This window comes from Nicotiana tabacum, chromosome 14 (genome assembly GCF_000715075.1).
Source record: "Nicotiana tabacum cultivar K326 chromosome 14, ASM71507v2, whole genome shotgun sequence".
NCBI classification, from domain to species: domain Eukaryota; kingdom Viridiplantae; phylum Streptophyta; class Magnoliopsida; order Solanales; family Solanaceae; genus Nicotiana; species Nicotiana tabacum.
Genome location: NC_134093.1, coordinates 71029022 through 71055880, shown reverse-complemented (window position 1 = coordinate 71055880; position 26859 = coordinate 71029022). Strand labels below are relative to the sequence as shown.

At 38.6% G+C, this 26859-nt stretch overlaps 1 long non-coding RNA gene across 1 annotated transcript; it reads right to left on the bottom strand.

Annotated features, from left to right (window-relative positions):
- Nucleotides 1-1291: 1291 nt before the first annotated feature.
- LOC142169146 (uncharacterized) lies at nucleotides 1292-26162 on the bottom strand. Its single transcript, XR_012698886.1, has 4 exons — nucleotides 25992-26162; nucleotides 9155-9218; nucleotides 2409-2472; nucleotides 1292-1757 (listed from the first exon to the last, which is right to left on the bottom strand). It is a non-coding gene; the product is annotated as an uncharacterized LOC142169146 (long non-coding RNA).
- Nucleotides 26163-26859: the final 697 nt, after the last annotated feature.

The window sequence follows — 26859 nt, the reverse complement described above, 5'->3', positions numbered from 1 at the left end:
GGTAGTAGTTCTACTTGCTGGCAAGGTCCCCATAGACTGCAAATAGATATATAAGATCAAGTATAATGCAGATGGTTCAGTAGAAACTAGACTACTTAGTAACGAATATACACAACATGAAGGTCTAGACTTCCATGATACTTTCTCACATGTAGCAAAGCTTACTACTGTTAGAGCTATTGCGGCTACTACAACCCTTAAGATTTGTGCATTTTTCAAATCAATGTGCACAATGTATTCCTAAATGAGGACCTTGATAAGAAGATATATATGAAAATGCCTCAGGGATTTAGTACCCGGGGGAAGAACAAAGTATGTAGGCTACCCAAATCTTTGTATGGTTTAAAACAAGCATCTAGATAGTGAAACTTATAACTGACTCGAGCCCTTCCAAAATTTGGTTTCCATCAAAGCAAGAATTATTATTCCATGTTTACCAAAATTGTCAATGACAAGTTTGTACTAGTGCTTGTGTATGTAGATAATTTACTTGTGACAGGTAATGACTTGGAGGAGATTCAACCAGCCAAAGCAGCTTTGCATTAGAATTTCAAACTAAAAGACTTAGGTGAACTAAGATATTTCATTGGGATAGAGTTTTCTAGGTCCAGTGAAAGGATATTGATCACATCCAACTATGTCTTATAAAAAGGTTTAAGCGGTCACCGCAAATATAATTCGATTGAAGAGTGCAGAGTCGAATCCCACAGAAAACTAACATATTTGCTACAACTTTCACTATTGCCAAGAATTCAAGTGAAACAACATTCTGAATTATCAAATAGTGTTGTTGAGTGTTTAAACTAAAAATGTTGCAAATACTATTATGCAATAAAAATTATCAACCAATTAGGAAATGGAAATCCAAGAATAAGGAGGCATAGAGTTATGACTTTTTCAATTGTCGGATTCCTTCTCGCTATGTTAACTATAATTTTAACAATTTATTCTTTACGGATCGTGGGCACTCAACTTGCCGCAATTATTTCTCGATCAATTACGATTGTTTATTAGATGTATTCTCTCGAGCTACTCTAGCTAGCAATTTCTCACAGCTCATTATGATCACATCAAAGCTTCGTTATTTCTAAACCTGCTTTGAACCTACAATATTGATCTCTCATATGCATCATAGTGACGTTGTTCAAAACAACCAAAATATGCATTCTTTCTGAAGCAACACATAATACATAGGCACCACCCTTCAATTAACTAATATAAACACGTAGTTGAACAAGTAGAGAAATTCAAAGGCTCAATTAATCAAAATGTATCAAAAATTCATCCTACAGAAGGTTCAGTCAAAAATCCTAGATGAAAAAAATTAGCTACTCATAGTCATGCTAACAATCATATCTATGTTTGAAAGCATAAAACTACAAACACTAGAAGAAGGGAAGAAAAACTCTATGATTCTGTGCTCCCTAAAGTGCTACATCAGCGTTTTTTTCTTCAAGAAAGGTCCAACCCTAGTCAAAACGAGTTTAGGGACATTTATATGGGTAGGAAAAGTCCCGGATGATATTAACCAAGTCCAAGCAAAAAAGAAAAAAATTCTCGTCGGACAAAGTCGGCAGGTGCGACGCACCTGTTTTGGCGCATGGACTCGGCTGTGGTTTGAGGTGCCTCGCGCCACTTCTCGTGCGTACGTTAATCGCGGTTTGAGGTGACTCGCTGCTGATCTCTTCTTCCGCTTCTGACTTCTTCATTTTGGTGCAAATTGGTGCAATTTCCATCCAATCTGCTTCCAAGTGCTCCTACACACATAAACAACACAATTAAGCTCCAAACTCATAATAATCATCAATATTATACTAAAATTTGAGGAGAATAACTTCATAATACATGTAGTTCTAGCCGAATATCACCACCTCACACTTAATCTTTGCTCTCCCTTGAATCAACCAACATCTACACTAACACAAATTCACCTCATGGAGTCACAAAGTTCAAAGACACACTATACATATAATCATGGTTGATAACAACAATTAAGCTTTACCATATGCATTCTCTACACACTTCCCCAACCTTTGTCACGACCCGAAATTTCACTAAAGGCCGTGATGGAGCCTAACCCGCTCGCTATGCAAGCCAATACTTAACAACATCAATAAAGTCCAATTATTAAGCAATTAACTGATTTAAGATAATAAAACAAGCGAAATAAGTTATAACTTCCAATATCAGATATGGATGAATCTGAGACAGGGTCTACATGACCACAACTATCTCACAACTCTATCCAAAAATCTGAGTGTCACAACTAGTCACAACATCTAATAAGAGTACAAGAATCTCAATTTGAATATAAAAGTTTGTCCGGAAATGGCAAATACAATACAGACGTAAAGAGTAGGGAAAGGAGGATTTCATGTGCTGTGGATCGAATCAAGTAAACAGCTCACCACAAAGTCTCCTGATAGCACTCCTACTCCGCTGGGTATATGCTACCAAAGCTAGCCTCAGAACCTGCACAAAATATACAAAAGTGTAGAATGAGTACAAGAAACATGGTACCTTGTAAGTATAAAGTCTAGCCTCGAAAATGTAGTGGAAAGAGGTCAATAGTAGGACCTACTATCAACTTAATAATCATAAGAGGCATGAACAATACATGAAATAAAACATGATATCATCAGTAAAGTCTACTCAAAACAATGCAATAACGCTGATATGTAAACATGCTTTTCAAATAGGAGATAGCACACAAAATCAGGTATCTCAAATCTTTCACAATAGAATATGAGGCAACAACAGTTAATGATCATAAGAGACGCTGCATGAGTCTAAGCTACCAATGCAAGTTCACATTCCAATACTAATTCTCTGCATGAATCCATATAACCGACACATATCGAGTGTCCAAATCAATACCAAATCTGAATATCTTGCGCTCACAGGGCCCAAGGTAGCTTGGGTAATCACTTGATTCCGAAGGGACGGTACCAAATTCAAGCATTGTTGCGGCGTGCAACCCGATCAACAAATATATAGTATAACGTTGGCGTGCAACTCGATCCACAAATATATAGTATAACATTGCGGCGTGCAACCCGATAATATTCCTGTGGTGGCATGCCACCCGATCCACACATGTACCCATGGCAGCATGTCACCCGATCCACACATACCTGTGGCGCTGTACCACCCGATCCACAACAATCACATCAATATTCAATATCCGCTCATAATATCCGTGGTGCCAAGACTCTATCTTTTCACAATATTCAACTCTCCAACTCTTAGATGTATGCATATGAGGCCACGTAATCAAAGATAGCAAATCATAATAATAGAAAGGCAAATAAAAGCACAAATGGCTAAATATGCCTATGGTAAGTCATGTAATTCAATTCATCTCAACGATATAACAAGCAATTTCATCGTTCAAGAGTTTTATTATAATATTTAACATGAAAGAAATAAGCCATTTAACCATGAAATCATGATTTAACAAGACAAATATATGACTACGGCTCGACAAAGAAGCTCAAGGTGGCAAAGTAATCATTTATGCCCAAATTACAAGTCATAACCCTATGCATGCTTCTAAGCCACAATTACAAGTCATCATCTAGTCATAGAATCTGTAAAACATAAATGAGAATTTTGCATAGTCAAAGCAAGGCATAATCTTACACCGAACATTTATTGGATATGACTAACCTAGCTACGCGTATACGCTCATCACCTCGCATATACATGGCTCCTAAATCGAGCAACAAGTATCAAATAGATCACCTATAGAGAGAATTCCCTCTTACAAGGATAGACAAGAGATTTACCTCCTCTTGGTAGTCTCAGACCTTCACAATAGCCTTCCCTTTCAAATCAACATCCAAACGAGTCGAATCTAGGCAAATACAGCTCAATAATGCCAAACAAAGCCATATGAATCATTTCCAAACAATAAATCTTTAATCTTTATCAAATCCCCAAAAGTAAACAAAAGTTAACCCGACCCACATAGTCAAAACCCGAGTCAAGGGGTAGATTCTGACTACCCATAATCTCAGAAGTCCAAATATGTAGTTAGATTCCAAAACCGTGTCCAAATCGACTCCCAATTCCCCAATTTACGCTCTCCAAAATTATAGTCAAAACCCCCAAATTTTTCTTTCAAATCTCATAATCTATGTGTAATAATCCATGTGGAAACAAGATATAACATCAAAATTAAGTAGAAATCACTTACCCTCTTGCCTTGTGTGAAAATACTCTCCAAAAATCGTCTCTCTCCAAGTCTAGGGTTTTAAATATGGGAGAATGGGATAAAATCCCAAAATATAACACTTAAAATGTTCTGCCCAGCAATAAAGCACAAAAAGTCACTGCCTCAAATAACCTTTGCGAATGCGACTTCACCCTCGCGAACGAGATGCACAGTCGCCCCAGGCCTATGCGAACGCGAGCCCCCTCCCGTAATCGCGAAGGCCAAGCACCTTCATATTCCCAACCTTTCTCACTGCTACGCAAACACAACCACCAAGGCATGAACGTGAAAGCCAATCTGCCACACCAATCGTGAACGTGACCCTACTATCGCGAACGCAAAGAATGATCTTCCCCACACTTCAAAATACACTATGCGATCATGATTCTCCCTCCGCGATTGCGTTGAAGAATCTGACACCAGCAAAAATCTACAATTTCAAAAATGCTCTGGGTCATCCGAAACTCACCCGAGCCATCCGGGACCCCGTCCAGTCACACCAACAAGTCTATAATACGACGCCGATCTATCCAAAGTCTCCAAAAACATAATATATCATCATATCTACAAATCGAAGGTCGAGCCACAAATTGAACTTCTATTAAGTTCAAGAACTTCCAAATCTCAAACCAAGAGTCACGATTCAAGCCTAACCAATTCGGATTATATCCGAACTTTGCACACAAGTCCCAAATGACAAATTGAACCTATTCCAAGTCCCGGAATCGCAATCCGACTGCGATTCCAATATCATCAAAGTTAACTCCTGGTCAAACCTACGAGCTCTCTAAACCTTCAAATTGCCAACTTTCGGCAAATAGAGCCAAAACATCCTAGGAACCTCCAAATCCAAATCCAAACATACACTTAAGTCCAAAATTATCATACAAACTTATAGGAAGCATCAAATTACCAATCTGAGGTCGTTTACACAAAAGTCAAACCTTGGTAAACTCTTATAACATAAGCTTCCAATAATGGAACTAAGCATCCAATTCACTCCAAAACCTTCCCGAAACCAAATCAACCATCCCGCAAGTCACAAAACAATCATCAAACATACGGGAAATATCAAATTGGGGAACGGGGCTCAAATACATAAAATGACGGGCTGGGTCGTTACGTTCTCCCCTTTTTAAACAAATATTCGTCCTAGAACGAGTTTAGAATTATACCTATAATGCCAAAAAGGTTGAGGATATATGCTCCGCATATCATGCTCGGTCTCTCAAGTCGCCTCCTTGACTGGTTGACCTCTCCACTATACCTTCACTGATGCAATCTTCTTAGACTTGAGCTTCCGGACCTGCCTATCCAAACTAGCCACCGGCTCCTCCTCATAAGCCAGATTAGCATCCAACTGCACTATACTGAAGTCCTAAACATGTGACTTCTCTTCATGATACTTCCGAAGCATAGAAACATGGAACACTGGATGAACTCCTGAAAGACTAGGAGGCAAAGCAAGCCTATAAGCAATCTCGCCGACTCTCTCCAACACCTCAAAAGGGACAACAAACCTCGGGCTCAACTTGACCTTATTCCCAAACCTCATTACACACTTCATAGGCAAAACTCTAAGAAGAAAATTCCCGCCCTCCATGAAAGCCACATCATGAACCTTCCGATCAGCATAACTCTTCTGCCTGGACTGGGCTGTGGGAAGCCTCTCTTAAATCAACTTCACCTTCTCCAAAGCATCACAAACCAAGTCTGTTCCCAATAACCTAGCCTCGCCGGGGTCGAACCAACCAACTTGAGAATGACACCGCCTCCCATATAAGGCTTCATATGGAGCCATTAGGATACTAGACTAGTAGCTGTTATTGTAGGAAAACTCCGCTAATGGTAGAAACATGTCCCACTTACCTCCGAAATCAATACTACATGCCCTAAGTATATCCTCAAATATGAATGGTATGCTCGGACTGCCCATCCATCTGAGGGTGAAATGCAATACTCAACTCCACCTGTGTGCCCCACTCACGCTGAAAAGCCCTTCAAAAGTGTGAGGTAAACTGAGTGCCCTGATCTGAGATGATAAACACAAGCACACCATGCAGGTGGACAATCTCTCTGATGTATATCCTAGCTAACTGCTCCGAAGTGTAGGAAGTCATGACCGGAATAAAATGTGCCGACTTGGTCAACCGATCAACAATGACCCAAATGACACCAACTTTCTCAAATTCCGCGACGATCCTACCACAAAGTCCATAGTAATGCGCTCCCACTTTCACTCCGGTATATCAATGTTCTGAAGCAAACCACCCAGTTTTTGATGCTTATACTTTGTCTCGTTGGCAATTCAAACACCTAGAAAAATGCCCAACAATGTCCTTCTTCATCCTCCTACACCAATAATGCTTCTTCAAGTCATGATACATCTTTGTAGCACCCTGATGAATAGAATACCATGAACTATGAGCCTTTTCAAGAATCAACTCCCTCAAGCCATAGACATTAGGAACACAAACTCGATCCTGAAGTCACAATACACCATCATCAACAATAGTCACCTCCTTAGAATCACCGTGCTGCACCGTGTCCCTAAGGACAAGCAAGTGAGGATCATCATACTGACGAGCCTTGATGCGCTAAAACAAGGATGACCGTGAAACAATACAAGCAAGGACTCTGTTTGCTCCAAAATATCCAGTGTCACTAATCTATTGGTCAATGCCTGAACATACATAGCTAAAGGACTTGCCACAACTAGAATGTATGCTAAAATCCCCATGCTCTCTACCATCCTACTCAAGGCATTTTCTACCAAATTAGCCTTCCCCAGATGATAGAGAATAGTGATATCATAATCCTTCAGTAGATCCAACCACCTATGCTGCCTCAAGTTCAAATCTTTCTATTTAAACAGAAGCTGAAGATTCTGATGATATGTATACACCTCACAAAACATGCCATATAAGTAATTCCTCCAAATTTTGAGCGCGTGTACAATAGCTGCTAGCTCCAAATCATGCACCAAATAGTTCTTCCCATGGGTCTGCAACTGACGCGAAACATAGAAAATCACCTTACCGTCCTACATCAACACATACCTAAGATTAATACGCGAAGCATCACAATAGACCATGTACCACCCCGATCTTGAAGGCAATACCAAAACTAGGGCTGTAGTCAAAGCAATCTTGAGCTTCTGAAAGCGCTCCTCACACTCGTCAGACCATCTGAATGGAGCACCCTTCTGAGTTAATTTAGTCAATGGAGCTGCAATAGATGAGAACCTTTCCACAAAATGATGATAATAACCAGCCAAACTTAGGAAACTCCGGATCTCTATAGCAGTAGAAGTTTGGGCCAATTTTGAACTGCCTCAATCTTCTTCGGATCTACCTTGAACCCTCACTAGACACTACGTGGCCCAAGAATTCCACTAAGTCCAACCAAAACTCACACTTGGAGAATTTAGCATAACTTCTTCTCCCTCAAAATCTGAAGCACAATCCTCAAATGCTGCTCGTGTTCCTCAGCACTAGGGGAATAGACCAATATATCATCAATGAACACAATGACAAAAGAATCCAAATAAGGCTAAAGCACACTGTTCATTAGATGTATGAAAGCTACTTCGGCATTAGTCAAACCAAAAGACATCACCAAAAACTCATAATTTTCATAACAAGTTCGGAGAGCCGTCTTAGGAATGTCGGAAGCCTTGATCATCAACTTGTGATATCCCGATCTCATGTCAATCTTTGAGAAAACCCTCACACCCTGAAGCTGATCAAATTAATCATCAATGTGTGGAATGGATACTTGTCGTTGATGGTAACCTTATTTAATTTCCTGTAATCAATACACAGTTGCAAAGAACCATCATTCTTCTTAACAAACAACACCGACGCACTCCAAGGTGAAACACTAGGCCTGATGAACCCTTTATTACACAACTCCAGACCTATTCCTTTAATTCCTTCAACTCAGCTGACGCCATAGGATACAATGGAATAGATATGGGCTGATGCCTGACACCAAATCAATACCAAAATCAATGTTCCTATCTGGTGCAGGAGGCTGCTCCGGAGTTTGAGTGATAGGTGTCTGAACTCCCCATCCATCCTGAGATGTGGCCGGAGCCACTAGAACTACTTCAGCCTGAGTCAAAGCATCAATAAAATTGACCATCTTGGCCATGTCCTCCTAGAATACCAGGACAGCAACAAAGCCCTCTGGGTGCTATATGAGAGTAAGGGCCTCAATCATATCGTCAACCAACTGATCTACTGACGGATCCACTGATATTGTCCGAACTCGCTCATGGGATCTAGCAGGTTCTCTGTCTCTAGCTTCCACTGTGCGACCCCTGGTGGGTGCTCTGTCTCAACCCTAACCCTACCCCTCGTGGCTGCAGCTAGAGGTATTGCCTCTCTATCATCGGCTATTGCTGAAGCACGTGTTTTGGCTTAGATAATAATCAACACACTTATGAGAATAAAGGAGAAGGGAAATTTTTCCTAAATCCCTATAGCTTCTCGCAGATAGATATTAACATCTTTGTATTGATCTACATGATTCTACTAGGCCTTCTTGTGATTTGTGAGACCCTTAAAACCTAGGGCTCTGATATCAACCTGTCACGAACCAAAATCCCACAAAAGGCTATGATGGAGCCTAACCCACTCGCTAGGCACCCCAACACTTAACAACATCAATAAAGTACAATTATTAAGAGAAATAAGTCATAACTTCCAATATCATATATGCATGAATCTCAGACGCGGTCTACATGACCACAACTATATCATAACTCTATCCCAAAACTCGGGTGTCACAACTAGTCACAAACATTTAAGATGAGTACAAGAATCTCAATCTGAATACAAAGTATGTCCAGAAATGGGAAATACAAAGAAAAATGTAAAGAGTAGGGGAGGGAGCACTCCATGTGCTACAGATCGAATCAAGTAAGAATCTAACCACAAAGTCTCTTGATAGCACTCCTACTCCTTTGGGTGTATTCCACCAAAGATAGCCTTAGAACCTGCACAAAATTTACAAAAGTGTAGTATGAGTACGAGAAACACGGTACCCAGTAAGTATCAAGTCTAGCTTCGGAGAAGTAGTGGTGAGATGTCAATAGTCGGACCTACTATCAATTCAATAATCATAAGAGTCATGAACAATACATGAAATAAAGCATGATATCATCAGTCAAGTCTACTCAAGACAACACAATAGCGCCCATATGTAGCCATGCTCTTCAAATAGGAGATACACAATATCAGGTATCTCAAATCTTTCACAGTAGGATATAAGGCAACAACAATCTATGATCATAAGAGACATTGCATGAGTCTACGCTACCAATGCAAGCTCACATTCCAATGCCGATTCTCTGCATGAATCCATACAACTAACATAGATCGAGTGTCCAAATCAATATCAATCTGAATATCTTGCACTCACAGGGCCCAAGGTAACATGGGTAATCACCTGACTCTGAAGGGACGATACCAAATCCAAGCATCATTATGGCGTGCAACCTGATCCACAAATATATAGTATAACTTTGTGGCATGCAATCCAATCCATAAATATTCCCGTGGCGGTGTGCCACTCGATCCAACATATACCTGTGGTGGTTTGTCACCCGATCCACACACATACCTGTGGCGGCATGCCACCCGATCTACAACAATCTCATCAATATTCAATATCCGCTCATAATATCTGTGGTGCCAAAACTCTATCTTTTCAAAATATTCAGCTCTCCAACTCATAGATAATATGCATATGAGGCCGCATAATCAAAGGCATCGAATCATAATAATAGAAAGGCTGATAAAAGCACAAATGGGTAAAGATGGCTTCGGCAAATCATGTAATTCAATTCATCTCAACGATATAACACGCAATTTCATCGTTCAAGAGTTTTACCATAATATTTAACATGAATGAATAAGCCATTTAACTATAAGGTCATGAATTAACAAGACAAATATATGATTACGGTTGAATAAAGAAGCCCGAGGTGGCAAAACAATCATTTATGCCCAAATCACAAGTCATAACCCTAGGCATGCTTCTAAGCCACAATTACAAGTCATCATGTAGTCATAGAATTAGTAAAACATAAATGAGAATTTCGCATAATCAAAACAAGGCATAATCTTACGCCGAATATTTACCGGATATGTCAAAACTAGCTACACATATACCCTCGTCACCGCACATATACGTGGCTCCTAAATCGAGCAACAAGTGGCAAATAGATTACATATCGAGAGAATTTTCTCTTACAAGGATAGACAAGAGACATATCTCCACCCGACAGTCTTCAACCTTCCAAAATAGCCTTCCCTTTCAAATCAACCTCCAAACGAGTCGAATCTAGTCAAATACAACTCAATAACATCAAACAAAGCCATAGGAATCAATTCCAAATAATAAAGCTTCAATCTTTAATAAAATACTGAGTCCAAATATGTGTTTAGATTCTAAAACCGAGCAAAAATCGACTCCAAAATTCCCAATTTACACTCTCCAAAATTGTAGTCAAAACCTCCAAATTTCTCTTTCAAATCCCGTAGTCTATGTGTAATAATCCATGGGGAAGTAAGATATAATATCAAAATCAAGTAGAAATCACTTACCCACTTTCCTTGTGTGAAAAACCCTCTTCAAAAATCGCCCCTCTCCACGTGTAGGGTTCAAAATATGAGAGAATGGGGTAAAATCCCGAAATATAACACTTAAGTGTTCTGCTCAGCGATTCCCTTCGTGAATACGGTCATTGCATCTTGTTTGCGAAGTACAAAAAGTCACTGCCTCAAATAACCTTTCACGAACATGGCTTCACCCTCGCGGATACGATGCACAGTCTCCCCAGGTCTACTTGAATTCGAGCCCCCTCCCGAGATCACGAAGGACAAGCACCTGCCAATTCCCTGTCTTCCTCACTGCTACGCGAACGTGACCATCAAGGCCCGAACGTGAAACCCAATCTGCCGCACTAATCGCGAATGCGACCCCACTATTGCAAACGTGAAGAAGAATCTCCCCCCAGCTTCATAATACACTCCGCGATCGCGATTCTCCCGTTGCGATCGCGATGAAGAACCTGACTCGAACAAAAATCTGCAATTCTAACAATGCTCCAGGTAGTTTGAAACTTGTGCCGTCCCCTGTCCAATCACACCAACAAGTCCATAAATATTACCCAGACCTATCCAAAGTCTCCAAACACATACACTATCATCACAGCTACAAATCAAATGTCAAACCACAAATTGAAGTTCTCTTAAGTTCAAGAATTTCCAAACTTCAAACTAAGCGTCCAATTCAAGCCCAACCAATCCGGATTACATCCAAACTTTGCAAACAAGTTCAAATGATAAAATGAACCTATTCCAAGTATCGTAACCACATTTCGATTCAGATATTATCAAAGTCAACTCCCGGTCAAACCATTAAACTCTCTAAACCTTCAAATTGCCAACTTTCGTCAAATAGAGCCAAAACATCCTAGTAACCTCCAAATCCAAATCAGAACATACGCCTAAGTCCAAAATCCCAATTCGATCCTACATAAACTATCAAATCACCACTCTGAGGTCGTTTACATAACAATCAAACCTTGGTTGACTCTTATGACTTAAGCTTCCAACAATGGAACTAAGTGTTCCAATTTATTCCAAAACCTTCTCGGAACCAAACTAACCATACCCGCATGTCACAAAACAACCATCAAACATACGGGAAACATCAAATAGGGGAATAAGGCTCAAATACACAAAATGATCGGCCGGGTCATTACAATTTTATCATGCCTAAAATATTTCAAATAATTCAAGCTATACAGACAACAAGCTCATAACATCCTAGCCTCAAAATTTAACTCATTACCATAAAGTATTCACAGGCTTGAACACTTACTCCAACAGAAAAGTCTAATAATGTCACCTATCTGTAGTGAAATCATGTGGCCTCACAACAAATCAAAGAAAGTAAATAGTCCACACATTCAAACTAAGAGTTTAAATATAATTTAAGGACTCACTCATATGAAGGAATTCACTCACTCTCACATAGAAAGTCATATGCATACAAAGGTACCATAGGATTATCCATTATGTAAACCTATACTAATTTAGGCCCTTTCAATTAGGATTTATTATGGTTATAATGTGTGCTAAGGGACAGAAATAGGATATATTTAGAAAATAGTGACTATCGCTTCTAATCACTTTAACACATCATAATATTTAACTTTAAGCGCACTTTTTCATAACCCAGATTCAAATACCATTACGCAAGATCACCCCATAACACTCCCATTTCTATAAGAACATCACATATTAATAACTCATCAAGGACAAGATATAATTGTTTTTCACGATAAGTATTTTTTACAACACCTTTTCTGTATTTTGCGCTCTCAGCTATTGGTTCTTTTTCTTTCTTACACATATGTACCTTTCTTCTTTTCCTTCATTTCACTCAAAAGCTACGTATGTTCCCTCCTTACTTTTTTCTAGCACTTATTCTTATGATTTAAGTGCTTTTAGTGGTAAAAGGTTCAAAAAGAATCAATTAAAAACAAAAAAAGGTATAGTCTTGTAATATGGGTGCCAAACAAAATATTTATAGGCTAAAAAGGCTAACTAAGAATAATTTCAACAATGGTAGGCCACAAGGCTCAAACGGGTCAAGCAAGGCCTAACAGCATTTCTCAAATTGAGGAACACCTAGGATTTCGTTTCAACTCATATGTTGGGAATGTTTTAGACTCAAATGCAAAGCATGAACTACACAAAGACTCACCTCACACATGGCACATGATCCCCTAAGCACGATTCCATTCCGACTCTTAAATCAAAATAAGTTTCTACAGAGTCCAGAATTATTAAGCATACAACTGTAAATACGAGTCAAGAAAATGAGCATATGCGGCACAAAGCATGTTATCTAGTTTTTCAAGGCATCAAAAATTCTAAAATCCACAGGGAAGGTAATGCACATGCCAAGGCTGTTACACACAATGTTTTCGTATGCAAAAGTATGTCGTAAGTAAATTGACATACGCTCGAAAGTGAGATCCTCTTTGGACAAATAAAAATGAGCTGCTTGCTTACCCGACGTGCCTGCTCAGCCAAATTATTTTCCGTCCTACTTGCTTGAGCTACTTAACACGTGTCGTGATTATTAAATGAGGACAAGACATGTATCTAAATTAATTAGGGAATCATGTGACACACCCTAATTAAAGAAGTAGGTGACAAGTAGGTGTGTCACCTACTGCCCAAATTAAAGGGTTGTTTGTGGCCCAAATTAAAGGTTAAAGAGAGGCCCATTGGGGCAGTAGTTTGGTCGACCATAAGGTATTATTAAAGTCAACATCTGGCCATTTTCACCCATTTTCATCCAAAATAAAGTTCAGCAACATCCTCTCTTTCTCTCCCAAGCCAAACAACCACCCTTCTTTCTACTAGGGTTCTAAGTGAAAAAGGCTTCAAGTTTCAATCCTCCCCCATGGTGTGAGATGATTTTAATGTGTTTTATCTTCTCTCCTAAGATATCAAAATTTTCTATAACAAAAATCCCAAGGCAGCCCCTCTCCTCCAAGGTTAAGCCACCTACTCTTTATTAAAAATATTGTAGAAGTGGTGGAGATCACATGTTTGATGTTGTTGCTAAGTTGTGAGCATTCTTAAGTTAAAGGAAAATTTTTCTAGGATTTCTTCTTGCTGCATAAGGTAAAGAATCTTCTCTTCTTCATGTGTTTGAGCTTATTGGAGTCTTAGCTATGTTGTGACAATACGAACTTGTGAAGAAATGGCCTAAAATGAGTTCTAAGTTACTGCAATTTGCTGGACTGTTATGAGGTTATTTTTATAGTGTATTGTGGCTGAAAATTACTAGGAACAACCTGAGTACTGTTTTGATTTTCACTGTTGAAGAGTATTCAAGTTCTAGCTAAGTTTTATGGATGAAAAGGGCAAGTTAGCACTTGATTATTGGGTGAGATGGTGTGGACTATTTTGGTGATGTATTATAATGGATATAAGGTTAGATATTGATGTATATATGTTTGTTGACATTCTATACATGTTGGTCTTGTTGTTTGATATGAGGAAAGTGAAAAGAATAAGGGAAGGTGCTGTACAAATTTTTGTAGATGAGCTAGTCGCTCATTTGTGTTGAATTCTAGCTTCCGTAAGCTTAACAATGGTCTCTTATTGTTTGTTGTATATTGAAGTACTAACGGGCTGAATTGATATCGTGTTGTTAATTAAATGACAAAGGTATGTTAAGGCATTTCCTTCTTTCCTTTGGCATGATCTAAAGTGAAATGAATGCAAACAATACACCATTTCATAATGGATCTACTCCTAGAAACTAAGGATATCCATGTTGTTCTTTCCTTATAAAGTTATTCTAAGCATGTATGTATGATCCTTGAATCCTATTGAGGTTCATATTGATAGTATGGATGTCCATAACTTTAATCGAAGAGGCAACAACCTTACGTCACTCCGAAAGGTTGAGAATGTGATTCCATGAGTCTAGCATTAATTATATATATGTACCTATTTTACTCTACTGAGCCGCGCTATAGTTGACCAGGTAAGACACCTATTGTGCAACCACTGATCAGTTGGGTTTCACCGAGCTCCACCTGGTCGGGTATGATTCTACCTAGCCTTATTATGGTCGGGTATGTTTTTACTGAGCCTATTACAGTCGGGTATGATATGATGATGATGATGATTCCCACAGAGGTGTATATTTTTAAACGATTATGTATATATATATGTATCATGCATTTCATGTCAGTAGCCCTCAGAGGCACTCAAATGTTAAAGATTGTATCTTCTCTATATCTCTTTGCATTACAGTTCTTATTATATTTTCTGTCTTACATACTCGATACTTTATTCGTACTGACATCCCTTTTGCCTGGGGATGCTGCATTTCATGCATGCAAGTCCCGATAGATAGGTTGGCAGTCCTCCTAGTAGGCTATCAGCACAGCGGAAGGTGTTGGTGCACTCCTCTTACTCCTGATTGCCTATTTGGTCAGTATGCTTTGGACATGTATTGATTGGTATGGCATGGCCATGTCCTGACCTTTATTATGTTTATGTACTCTTAGAGGCTTGTAGATAGATGTCATGTATATGGATGCTTGTATGGCCTGGTCGGCCTATGTTTTGAGTGTACAAATGATCATATCAACCTTATAGGCCCGTATGTCACATGTATAAGTTTGTATATCATGTTGGGTCATCCTATGTCGAGTATTTCCTTATGTTTTATTCTGATTATCTTATGACGGTCTTTCCGGCTCATTTAGCCATGATAGTATGATAATAAAGATACGTTATATTGGTACTCGGATGAGTAAGGCACCAGGTTCCCATCACGGCACTTTGGTTTGGGTCGTGACAAACTTGGAATCAAAGAAGTTCTAACCTAGTGAGTTTACAAGTCATGTCTAGTAAAGCCATGTTTATAAATGTGTTTTGCACCAAATTATATAAACAGGAAGCTACAAGGCATTTAGGAGTCTTCTACTTTTCTTTCAAATCCAAATCGTGCTATAGAGATGAGTCATAAGAGTTTGAGTCGGTACTTATGTTTGCTAATGATACAAAGATGTTTGCAATTAGAAATATTACGGCTAGCCAGAGGGCTAATACAACAACGGTTAAGGGCACTAATAGAAAGAGAGTTCATGACGGCGTAGCCTAGTTTGAGCCCCTATTAGATCGTGCATACCAGATGTGCAAATTTCCAGCTTAAGACCCTAAGATGGGAATATCTAGCATAGCGGGAATATCTAGCATACCCCGCGAATAATAGGCCATGGGAGTATCAGAAGGTAAAAGTATTAAGTGTCGACAAGTAACAAAAATTAGGTTAAGAAGGGTACGAGATACCCAGTTAATGTAGATTATCAGTATTTCCAATTCAGGTAGAGAAATATAAGCATTCTAAGTTACCTTCAACAATAACAAAGGTATGTAAAATTGGCCAAACCCATCTTAGTTATGCCCTATGGGAGCTAACAGATACAGTTTAAGGGAAGGATGGGATATAAGGATCCAGCTGGGGTTAGAGTAATCCAAAATGGTGGATGGATTGTTAGCGTTAGCTAAAATTTTTGAAGGATATTGCAAACATGGTAATAGTTCTCTTTGTGAGACACCCAGATGGTGCAATCTAGAATAGTACAATCAGATATGAATACTAGAATGTTCAAAAATTTAGAAGATAAGCACCGAAATCCTAGAAGGGATAAATATTTACCTTAGCATGGCTCCCGTCCCTAGTAAAGAGAGAATGTTAGGCGACCCGAAGAGCCAGTGGATGGAGCAAGGGGAGCTAAAATCGAAAGAATATTTTGTTGAAATTTTTAGAATAATGTGATAGATAGAAATATTAGTAGGAGAATAAGAAGAGAGTAAATTAAGCGTTATGAGTAAGATGTGATAAATGGGTGATAACAGTAATCAAAATATGACAAGATCACAGAGTCTATAGTCAAGTGAAGGAAAAGACAAAAGGAGACAAGCCTTGAGACAATAAAAGAGTATAAGCCATAAAATCATATCCTCATTTCGAGAAATGAGTTGGTGACCCGAACGTGGTTATCAGAAGGCTAAGTTAGACCCCCCCCCCCCGGAGTAATAGAAATTATAATGGGCTAGTAAACAAGAAAAAAAAATCAAACATGAATTAAGGTCCAAAGTATTTGATAATAGTCGACATCATGAGAATTTTAGAGATCGCTTTCCGGCAATAATAGAATGGACAATAGAAGAATAACCTTTAAAGGTCATTTAGGAAGATACTTCCCTAAAGCAAGCACTGTGAGTAGACTTAAGCTTAAGGGACTAAGTGTGCCAGTTGCACTAGGTGTCACCCTCGTGCGTAATTAATTCAGTTATCCTTGGTATAGAAGGGTTACTGCAAAGCGAGTAAAAGTCAATAAAGACGAGAAAAGACGGCAAAGATGAAGAGGTAAAACATTTATAGGTAAATCTTCATAGCATTAAATGTCAGTACTCCTCTAAAGGGGGAATATGGTGTGATATGGTATTAAGTCAGAGTTATGTGGTTATGTGGTTCAGGTAACTATGGAATAGTGAAGGAAGAATGCAGTAAAAAGGCAAAAGGAATGAGATTGCATTTATTCAGATCCTACAGATATGTTACGACTCCAAAACATTATGCAAGTACGATGCCGGGGATAGGTAGTAAGGGTTCTCGCCCAGGATGTTACTGATAAATAAGTGTGAATGAATACTTGATACATAAAGAGCCAGTTCAAGAGGTAAGTTAAGACAAATAAAATAACCCAAGAGAGATTACGCGGAATATAGAAATGAGAATGGACCAACGAGTAGTTAATAGTTGATTCAGGAAGAGTCTAGTTATGGCTAGACAAGAGGATACATATAAATTAGCAGATCGTGCAAGATAAATGTAATGAACCCAAATATAGGAAATTAAGTCCCACAGATATGACATAGTAATTATTGAGAAATATTCAGATAGGAGTTGGGGTAGTTAAAGGTACCGTATAAGTGTTATGAAAATAAAAGAGAGTGCCACTGGGGAGACAATAAAAATTTCATTTCAGAAGAACCCTTACGAGCACAAGGGCGGGGAGGTAAGTAACTAAGGATAATTATAGGTGAGTAAGAACATCAAAAATTATGTCGGGTATACGATGTAATAAGCTCGCAGCTTTACAAGAGTCAGAGGGTCTCCCCTAAGTACTATAACAAAAGACTGGATGAGGAAATAAGGAAGAAGGCTTCGACCTAAGCATAGTGACCTGAAGAAGAAATTATCTTGTAACAACAGTCTCACTACAACATTATATGCACTCCATAAGAAAGTGGCACCTATCGTGACTAATGAACGGGAAATAAAATCAAAAGTAATATTCGAGATCATATGAGTTACACAAAATTCCAATATGTGTGGGCATTAAGATAAGTCAAGTATTTATGCAACAAGTGGCAGAACGACCAGAAAAAGTAATTGCTTACATTTAAAGACAACTGAGAAGGCACAAAAGGAATTACTTGCTCTATGACCCAGAGTTAGTTACGTTATGACCGCACTTAAGATTTCAGAGTATTATCCATACAACATATATGTTGACATTCTTACAGTTATAGGAGACTCTGGTATAAGATAAAAGAAAGAATTGTCCATGTTACAGACAAAGGCTTGAATTGTTAGAAGATTATAACATGGATGTTCCACAACACCCATGAAAGGCTAAAGTAATAACTAATACCATGAGCCACAGATTGGAAGACAGTTTAAGCCTACATGAAGGCTGAGAGAGAAGAGGAAGCCTGAGAGTTACAATAGCTAAGTAAATCAGGAGTTTGATTATTAGACACAGATAATTATAGAAATCGTGATTCAGAATAATGCAGAATCACTCTTAATATCATAGGTACAAGAGAGATAGTACAACGACCATATTCTGTAATGGTTCTACGATAAAGCCAGTTAGAAGAGTACCAGCCTCATAAGAAGTTAGTATGAAGCTCCCATCAGATTATGTATGCACCAGAGGTGCAAGTATTATAGTAGAGCTTTAATGTGTGGAAGTGAATTCCACCTATGTGGAAGGGAGGTTATGAAAGAGACAGAAGATACGATGCGAGATTTAAAGGTAAGTAAGGTAAAGGTAAATAAGGTATGAGATACTCAAGTCCAGAAGGTTGTAAATAGTCCAGACATCAGATAGAGGGCTAGAAGCACCGTGATTCAGTATCCATAAATGATAGTGGTGTCATCAGTAGCATATCTTTCAGCCTATGGTTTCTAGGTACCGAGAGGTCGAGTTAGGAGAGTAAAGAAGATTTAAAGACAACATGATGTCTCGCTTAAGTTGTTAGAATAACATAAGGAAATATATGGTTCTATCAAGTTAAAGGAAGGTTGCGAGTATTATAAATAGATATGTCTAGGTCGCAAGCTAAAGTATGGTTGAGTGACAAGGTTTTAGGTAGACGGGAGTAAGGATAAGGAAAGGTGAGTGAGAATGTGACAAGAATAGGTAAGACCTTGAGATTAAGCCCATCAAACAAGAGAGCTGATGGTTTTCATAAGTTATAGAAAGCTCAGTATAGCCTGAATGAACTCGGAGGAGTCTAAGACTAGGATCATTTAGAAGAGATGGAACGTTGCCCTGGTAGTAGAATAAGGGTGTAATTGTGATAGATATGAGGATGACGTTTAGGCCTTTGATTGAGTAATGATTCAAAGAAAAGGGATTTCATGAATTGCACAGGATTAAAATACCCCCATAAGATGAATCGTGTTGGGGTGCTATGAAATGTTATTAAAGTGTAGCATCGTCCCTAGGTGGATCAGGCAAATCACTTTCGATGTTCCCCGATGAGAAGTGAGCCCTAGTGACGATATATTACATAAGAGGTTTCAAGTTATCAGTGGTAGATTATAGATCAACATTAAGATGAATCAACAATTGATGGATAAGAGTTCCAAAGTATGAGAGGAGATTAGGATGTTATTTTTTATATGAACAGTAATGAGGAAGCATTAAAGGACTTAGATTTATACATATAGGATAAGCAACCTGGAGTTGGGTAGCAGACCTCGGTAATAATAAACCAAAGTAAAAGTTATGGTATAGTATGAACTACCTAGATGTAGTAAAGCCATAAGGATAGATAATTGAGGCTATGAAATAAGATATAGCAATAGTTATAAGTTCAACAAAGTATCTAGCGAAGAACATCAGTACACCTATAGATGCCCAGAGGGACACCTTGTCATAGTTCTGTATATGTTCACAAAGTGAGACCTAGGGATTGGCTAAAAGTTAGAGGAAAAAGGAGAGAAAAGTCGCATAGGTGCACATACAAGGACAGAGTCATACAGGCTGCATGACAGAAGGTAGCAACAGTTACGAGATTGGAGCAATTCCGACCACAAGTCGTGGCGTGAGAAAGAGGTCTAAAGGGGGGAATGCCTTGGCCTTTGGATTTATTCACAGAACAATTGCCTAGATAGCATGGACAATATTAAAGTATTTTTAAGGTTGTAGGTTATGAGACTGATAAGCTCATCAGTCAACATTCGAGGACAAATATTCCAAAGGGGGGAATGATGTTACACCCCATATTTTTGTACGCAAAAGTACGACATAAGCCAATTGATGTAAGCTCGAAAATGAGATCCTCTTTGAAAGTATATAAAGTAATTTAATGATGTTATATCCCGTATTTCTGTTCAGCATATACACGACTAAGTTGAGGTTGAAGAATTCACTTAAACGCGAGAAAGGAGATTTTGGACAAATAAAAATGAGCTGCTTGCTTACCCGACGTGCCTGCTTCACCAACTTACTTTCCGTCCTACTTGCTTGAGCTACTTAACACGTGTCGTGATTATTAAACGAGGACGAGACACATACTTAAATTAATTAGGGCATCATGTGACACACCCTAATGGAAGAAGTAGGTGACAAGTAGGTGTGTCACCTACTTGCTAAAATGAGAGGCCCAATTAAAGGGTTGTTTGTGGCTCAAATTAAAGGTTAAAGAGAGGCCCATTGGGGTAGTAGTTTGGTCGACCATAAGGGATTATTAAAGCCAACATCTGGCCATTTTCACTCATGTTCATCCAAAATAAAGTTCAGCAACATCCTCTCTTTCTCGCCCAAGCCAAACAACCACCCTTCTTTCTACTAGGGTTCTAAGTGGAAAGGGCTTCAAGTTTCATTCCTCCCCCATGGTGTGAGATGATTTTAATGTGTTTTATCTTCTCTCCTAATATCTCAAACTTTTCTATACCAAACAGCCCAAGGCAGCCCCTCTTCTCCAAGATTAAACCACCTACTCTTTATTAAAAGTGTTGTAGGAGTGGTGGAGATCACTTGTTTCATGTTGTTGCTAAGTTGTGAGCATTCTCTAGTTAAAGGAGACTTTTCTAGGCTTTATTCTTGATGAATAAGGTAAGTAATCTTCTCTTCTTCATGTGTTTGCGCTTATTTGAGTCTTATCTATGTTTTGACAATACGAGCTTGTGAAGAAATCCCCTAAAATAAGTTCTAAGTTACTGCAATTTGCTGGACTGTTATGAGGTTATTTTTATAGTGTATTTTGGCTGGAAATTAGTAGGAATAACCTGTGTATGTTGTGATTGTCACTATTGAAGTGAATTCAAGTTCTAGCTAAGTTGTATGGATAGAAAAGTGCAAATTAGCACTTTGTTATTGGGTGAGACGGTGTGGACTATTTTGGTAATGTATTGTAATGGATATAAGGTTAGATATTGATATATATATATATGTTTGTTTACATTATGTACCTGTTGGTCTTGTTTGATTTGAGGAAATTGAAATGAATAAAGAGAGGTGTTGTCCAAACTTTTGTAGACGAGCTTGTCGCTCATTTGTGTTGAATTCTTGCTTCCGTAAGCTTAACAATGGCCCCTTATTGTTTGTTATATATTGAACTACTAACGGGCTGAACCGACATCGTGTTGTTAAGTAAATGACAAAGTTATGTTAAGGCATTTCTTTATTTCATTTGGGATGATCTAAAGTGAAATGAACGCAAACGATACGCTATTTCATAACAGATCTACTCCTAGCAACTAAGGCTGTGCATGTTATTCTTTCCATATAAAGTTATTCTAAGCACATATGTATGATCCTTGAATATTATTGAGGTTCATATTGATGTATGGATGTCCATAACTTTAATCGAAGAGGCAACGACCTTACGCCACTCAGAAAGGTTGAGAATGTGATTTCATGAGTATGCCGGGTACAACACCTATTGTGCAACCACTGATTAGTTGGATTTTACCGAGCTCCACGTGGCCGGGTATGATTCTACCGAGACTTATGATGGTCGGGTACGTTTTTACCGAGCCTATTACGGCCTGGTACGATATGATAATGATGCCCACAGAGGCATATGTTTTTAAAAGTTTATGTGTGTGTATATATATATATATATATATATATATATATATATATATATATATATATATATATATATATATATATATATATATATATATATATATATATATATATATATATATATATATATATATATATATATATATATATATATATATATATATATATATATATATATATATATATATATATCTCTTTACATTACGGTTCTTATTTATGTTTTCTACCTTACATACTCGGTACTTTATTTGTACTGACGTCCCTTTGCCTAGGGACACTATGTTTTATGCTCGCGGGTCCTCCTAATAGGCTATCAACTTAATGGAAGGTAGTGGTGCATTCCACTTGCGACGGAGTTGCCTCTTTGGTCAGTATGCTTTGGACATGTATTGATTGGTATAGCGGGGCCCTATCCTGACCTTTATTACGTTTATGTACTCTTAGAGTCTCTTAGACAAATGTCATATATATGGATGCTTATATGGCCTGGTCGGACTATGTTTTGAGTGTACAAATGATCATATCGGCCTTATAGGCCCGTATATCACAAGTATATGTTTGTATATCATGTTGGGTCATCCTATTTCGAGTATTCCCTTATGTTTAATTCTGGTTATCTCATGACGGACTTTCCGGATCATTTACCCATGATAGTAGATAAGAAAGATACGTTACGTTGGTACTCGGTTGAGTAAGGCACCAGGAGCCCATCGCGGCCCTTCTGTTTGGGTCGTGACAAAGGCCTTGATATGCTGGTATCAAACAAGTCAAAAGGCCCCTAGGAATCAAATCAATCTTCCTTCCCCTAGGAATCAAATCAATCTTCCTTCTTTTATTTATTACATCCTAAACTACTCTCAGAAAGAAAAAGCCACCCAGTTCAAGTTACATCCCCTGGAAAAGAATCGATGCACAAAAATATCAGGGGGAATTATTGCCTATCTAAGCACTTAATACTACCTAAAAACAAGAATAAAAAGAACATATTTTTTTATTTTCCAATTTTCAAATTTTTTATGTTTTTCTTTAGATCTTAATCCCTCAAGAAAACTGTCTAGGAGATCCATCATTGGGAAAAGTCTAATCTTCTTTCATTTTCTCTTCTTTCTTATTTCAAATGAATTAACTACTAAATTAATACTACAAAACTACCAAACTAATATTACTACAACTATTAACTAACCGAGAGAATTCTACCATCCCACACTTATAGAGTGCAATGTCCCCAACATACAATAAAAGCAAAAATAGCGAGGGCAGAGAAAGGAACTCCTTGTCACTCCGAACTATACGAGAAGAACGGTTTATCCTAATCATATTAGTAGCCTCATAATTATCATTAGTGGCATCATCTGCCCCATCCTCAGCGGTATCCTCGTGAATAAATGGCTCAGTGGTGTTCACATATTCCTCTAGGTGCATGACCTGGGCAAAACCAATCCCAACCAACTGCTTAGTTTAACGGTTGAGTGGACAATGCTCAAGTAACTAGCCTCTCTCATGCTACATAGCTGGATGATCTCCAATTTTGGAGTTGAATATCCAACATCCCATAGAGATGAGCCATGAAGCTATCTCGAGCCTCACGCTCAGCAGTAGTCAATGTGATCGCTCCTTCCTCATCTGGACCACGTACACCAGATATCAGTAGCTCGAGACACTACCACAATAATGGTGTCACAATTCAGAATCTCTGTAACTCACTCAGAGCACAAGTACTGGGTAAGTACATTGCCATAGAACATTTTGGACAACTTGCCAGCTCTAGTCTGCTCGATTTTCTCTCGCATCAAGTGATCCACATTCACAAGATGCCCAGCCATCAAGAAATAAACTAGTTACACTCGCTCCCTCATAATATGCATATCGTGCTCACAAGTCAGAATCCTCAAGTTTACCAACTTCAACTAACTTTTGTCGGCTTCAGAAACTTCACCTTGGGCATGGTGCCATGTGTCACTTTCTTATTACACATCCACATAATATTTGAATTGACACAAAGGGCATCTAGAGCCTTGCATAATGCTCTAGACAAAAATTCAATCAACGTCCCTCTAATAGGCACCAAATTATCTATGTAACGAACATCCCAATTGGCATAAAACTCTCTAATCAAGCTCACATTTTCCTCTCCTAGGTTTTAGAACACAAACCCCAACCCACGTTATGCATGGTTGCCCATATATGATTGTAACTCGCCTTCAAATTATTATCATCATTAGCCGTCTCAAGGGTATACATGGGTGGGAAGAATTTCTTGTACCATGATTTTCCATAAGGAATAACATGTTTGATATAAATAGAGGCTTTTTCTTTCTTGCGACTCAGCTTGAGCTGAACTAGTAGAAGCTGCTTGCTTCCTTTTTGCTTGCTACTAGATGTAGACTCAGTGCAATTCCTCTTTTTAGGTGGTGTGGAAATGGAGATCTTGGGCTGAGCCGGATCTTTGGCCTTAGTTGCAACTACTTTTGTCCGAACCACTTTTTAAAGTACCTGCAAACGACATACTCAAATAGTCTAGAGATCCAAGAAAGAAACCATAAACTGTTTCTTTCTTTTTCCTTTATTTGAGGTTACCGAGTAGAAAGAAAGGTTAAGATTTCTGTGCAAAATTTCTGTTAGATTTGGGTGTGCCGACATTTCAACTTTGCTTAGGAAGAACGATGAAATTGGCACCATTGATTGCTATTTTCAACACGCAGTGCTATGTCCTCAGTTAGTCTCTATTATTGTACTTCATTTAAGCTGACATAATTGACTTCGTTCTAAGTTCTGTACTTTTATCTCGGACAAGCCAAAGTCAAATGAGATTCAGCTCTAACGAAACATGAAAATCGCCAAAATGGTAACCTTGACGTGGAACAACTTGTGAGGACAATCCTGTAGTCAAAACATCGCACGACAAATATAACAGTTGTATCAACTAACAAATCTGAGGCATTAGCACCGAGTTTTGAAACGCAAAGAACACGAGAAAGTTACAAGAGAACAATTTTCTTTTCTCAGTTAATTGTCGGTAGACTGAAATTAAACTAATTCGCAGACGAATTTAGATGGGAGACAAGAATGAATGACTACGATCTTCTACGAAGGAATTTGTGTCCCGGACTTCGCGTGTTCATTTGATGTTCACAGTAACAAGAAGTGTGCAGCTTAATCAGAAAAAAACCAAAACTTGTCAAAAGACAGTGCTCCACTTCAATAGAATTAAACATTTGAAGGGTAAAAAGATGCTGAATCATGACCTACTGCTCGTTTAAGTTCAAAATATCAGTACATAACATGGACATTTCGACAAATACTTTTCTTTAATTACATCCATACCATAGACTACCCCTACTTAACTCGATGACCATAGCCTTCATACAACAAGAGAAACACTAGCTTTGTGCACAAAGTTTCTAGCAACTACCCCAGCTCTATTGAGCCACCCAACACTTAATTCTCATGATTATCATCCTCGCATAATTTAATTACTTCAATCCCAGAGACTCAGGCTCCAATTGGGACTTGAATTGCCTTTAAGGCAATTCATCGAACACTTTGAATACACAATTTGTGTGTGAGTGTATTCGCGAGTTAGGGACTGCCTCACCCTCCCAAATTAGCTTGGGAATTGAGTGTTAAACACTCATATCAGCAACAAATAGAATAAGTGTGGGGTAAATGGGTTTGGAATTCAATGTCACTAGTTCCACCATTGTTGCACAACTACTACTAAGAAAGAGAAAAGAGGCATATGACATTCATATTGCCATAGATGAGTGAGTGAGAGAGAGAGAGAGAGAGATTGATCTAAAAGAATAGATGAAAGAAACTTACCTGGCCTTGAAGCGTGTTCAGCCAAGGGGGATGGCAGTGATGTTTGTGCGTTGTGTTTGGTTGAAAGGGAATAATGGGTTAGAGGAAGGAAGAGGACTTAAGTTTATATTTTTAAGGGATGAAAGGGAGAAAAGGGGCTTGGTTCGGGTGTTAATGTATAAAGAAAAGGGGTCGAATGTAAGGCCCCGTAAAAGATTGTCAAGGATTTAAGGTTTTATAGTGCCAAAGTCAAGCTAATGTGTTCGGAAGGTTTTAGGTAGTTTCCTCGATGAGCTTGCTTGCCGTGCTACGGAATTGTCGACTGTGCAATGCACCGTGAAGTAGGTAGATGAATTTGTAGAATATGGCGATTCTGCAGTCAACTATGTGGACCGCAAATCGGTTTCGCTGATCGCAGAACCATCACAGATAGAGTCAAAAGCAACTTAATTTTGAGGGTCATTTCACGATGGTTACGCGGACCGATAGCCATTCCGCAGACCACATATCCATCGCATAATCAGCATGTGAATTTTCATAAGAAGACTTTGCGGTCCAATGTGTTGACCGCAGAATTGTTCTGCTAATTGCGGATCCTTCACGGACCTAACCAGACCCAACCCTGATTTAGAGTCCTATTTCGCGGACCGCATAGCATTATTGTTGTGCATTCCGCGATCGTTGATATCAGTGGTTATTTTTGAGAATTTTTTAACCCGACTCTATTTTGATATAAGGCCTTACGAGGTTATTTTTAGAAGGGAATCAGATTATTTTAAAAAGAGGGGACAAATTTAGAGAGACGGGGAGAAGATCCAAGCCTACAACTCTTCAATTCCTTGCTCAATATTAGAGATTCAAGGATGATACTCACAAGGTCTTCAACTAA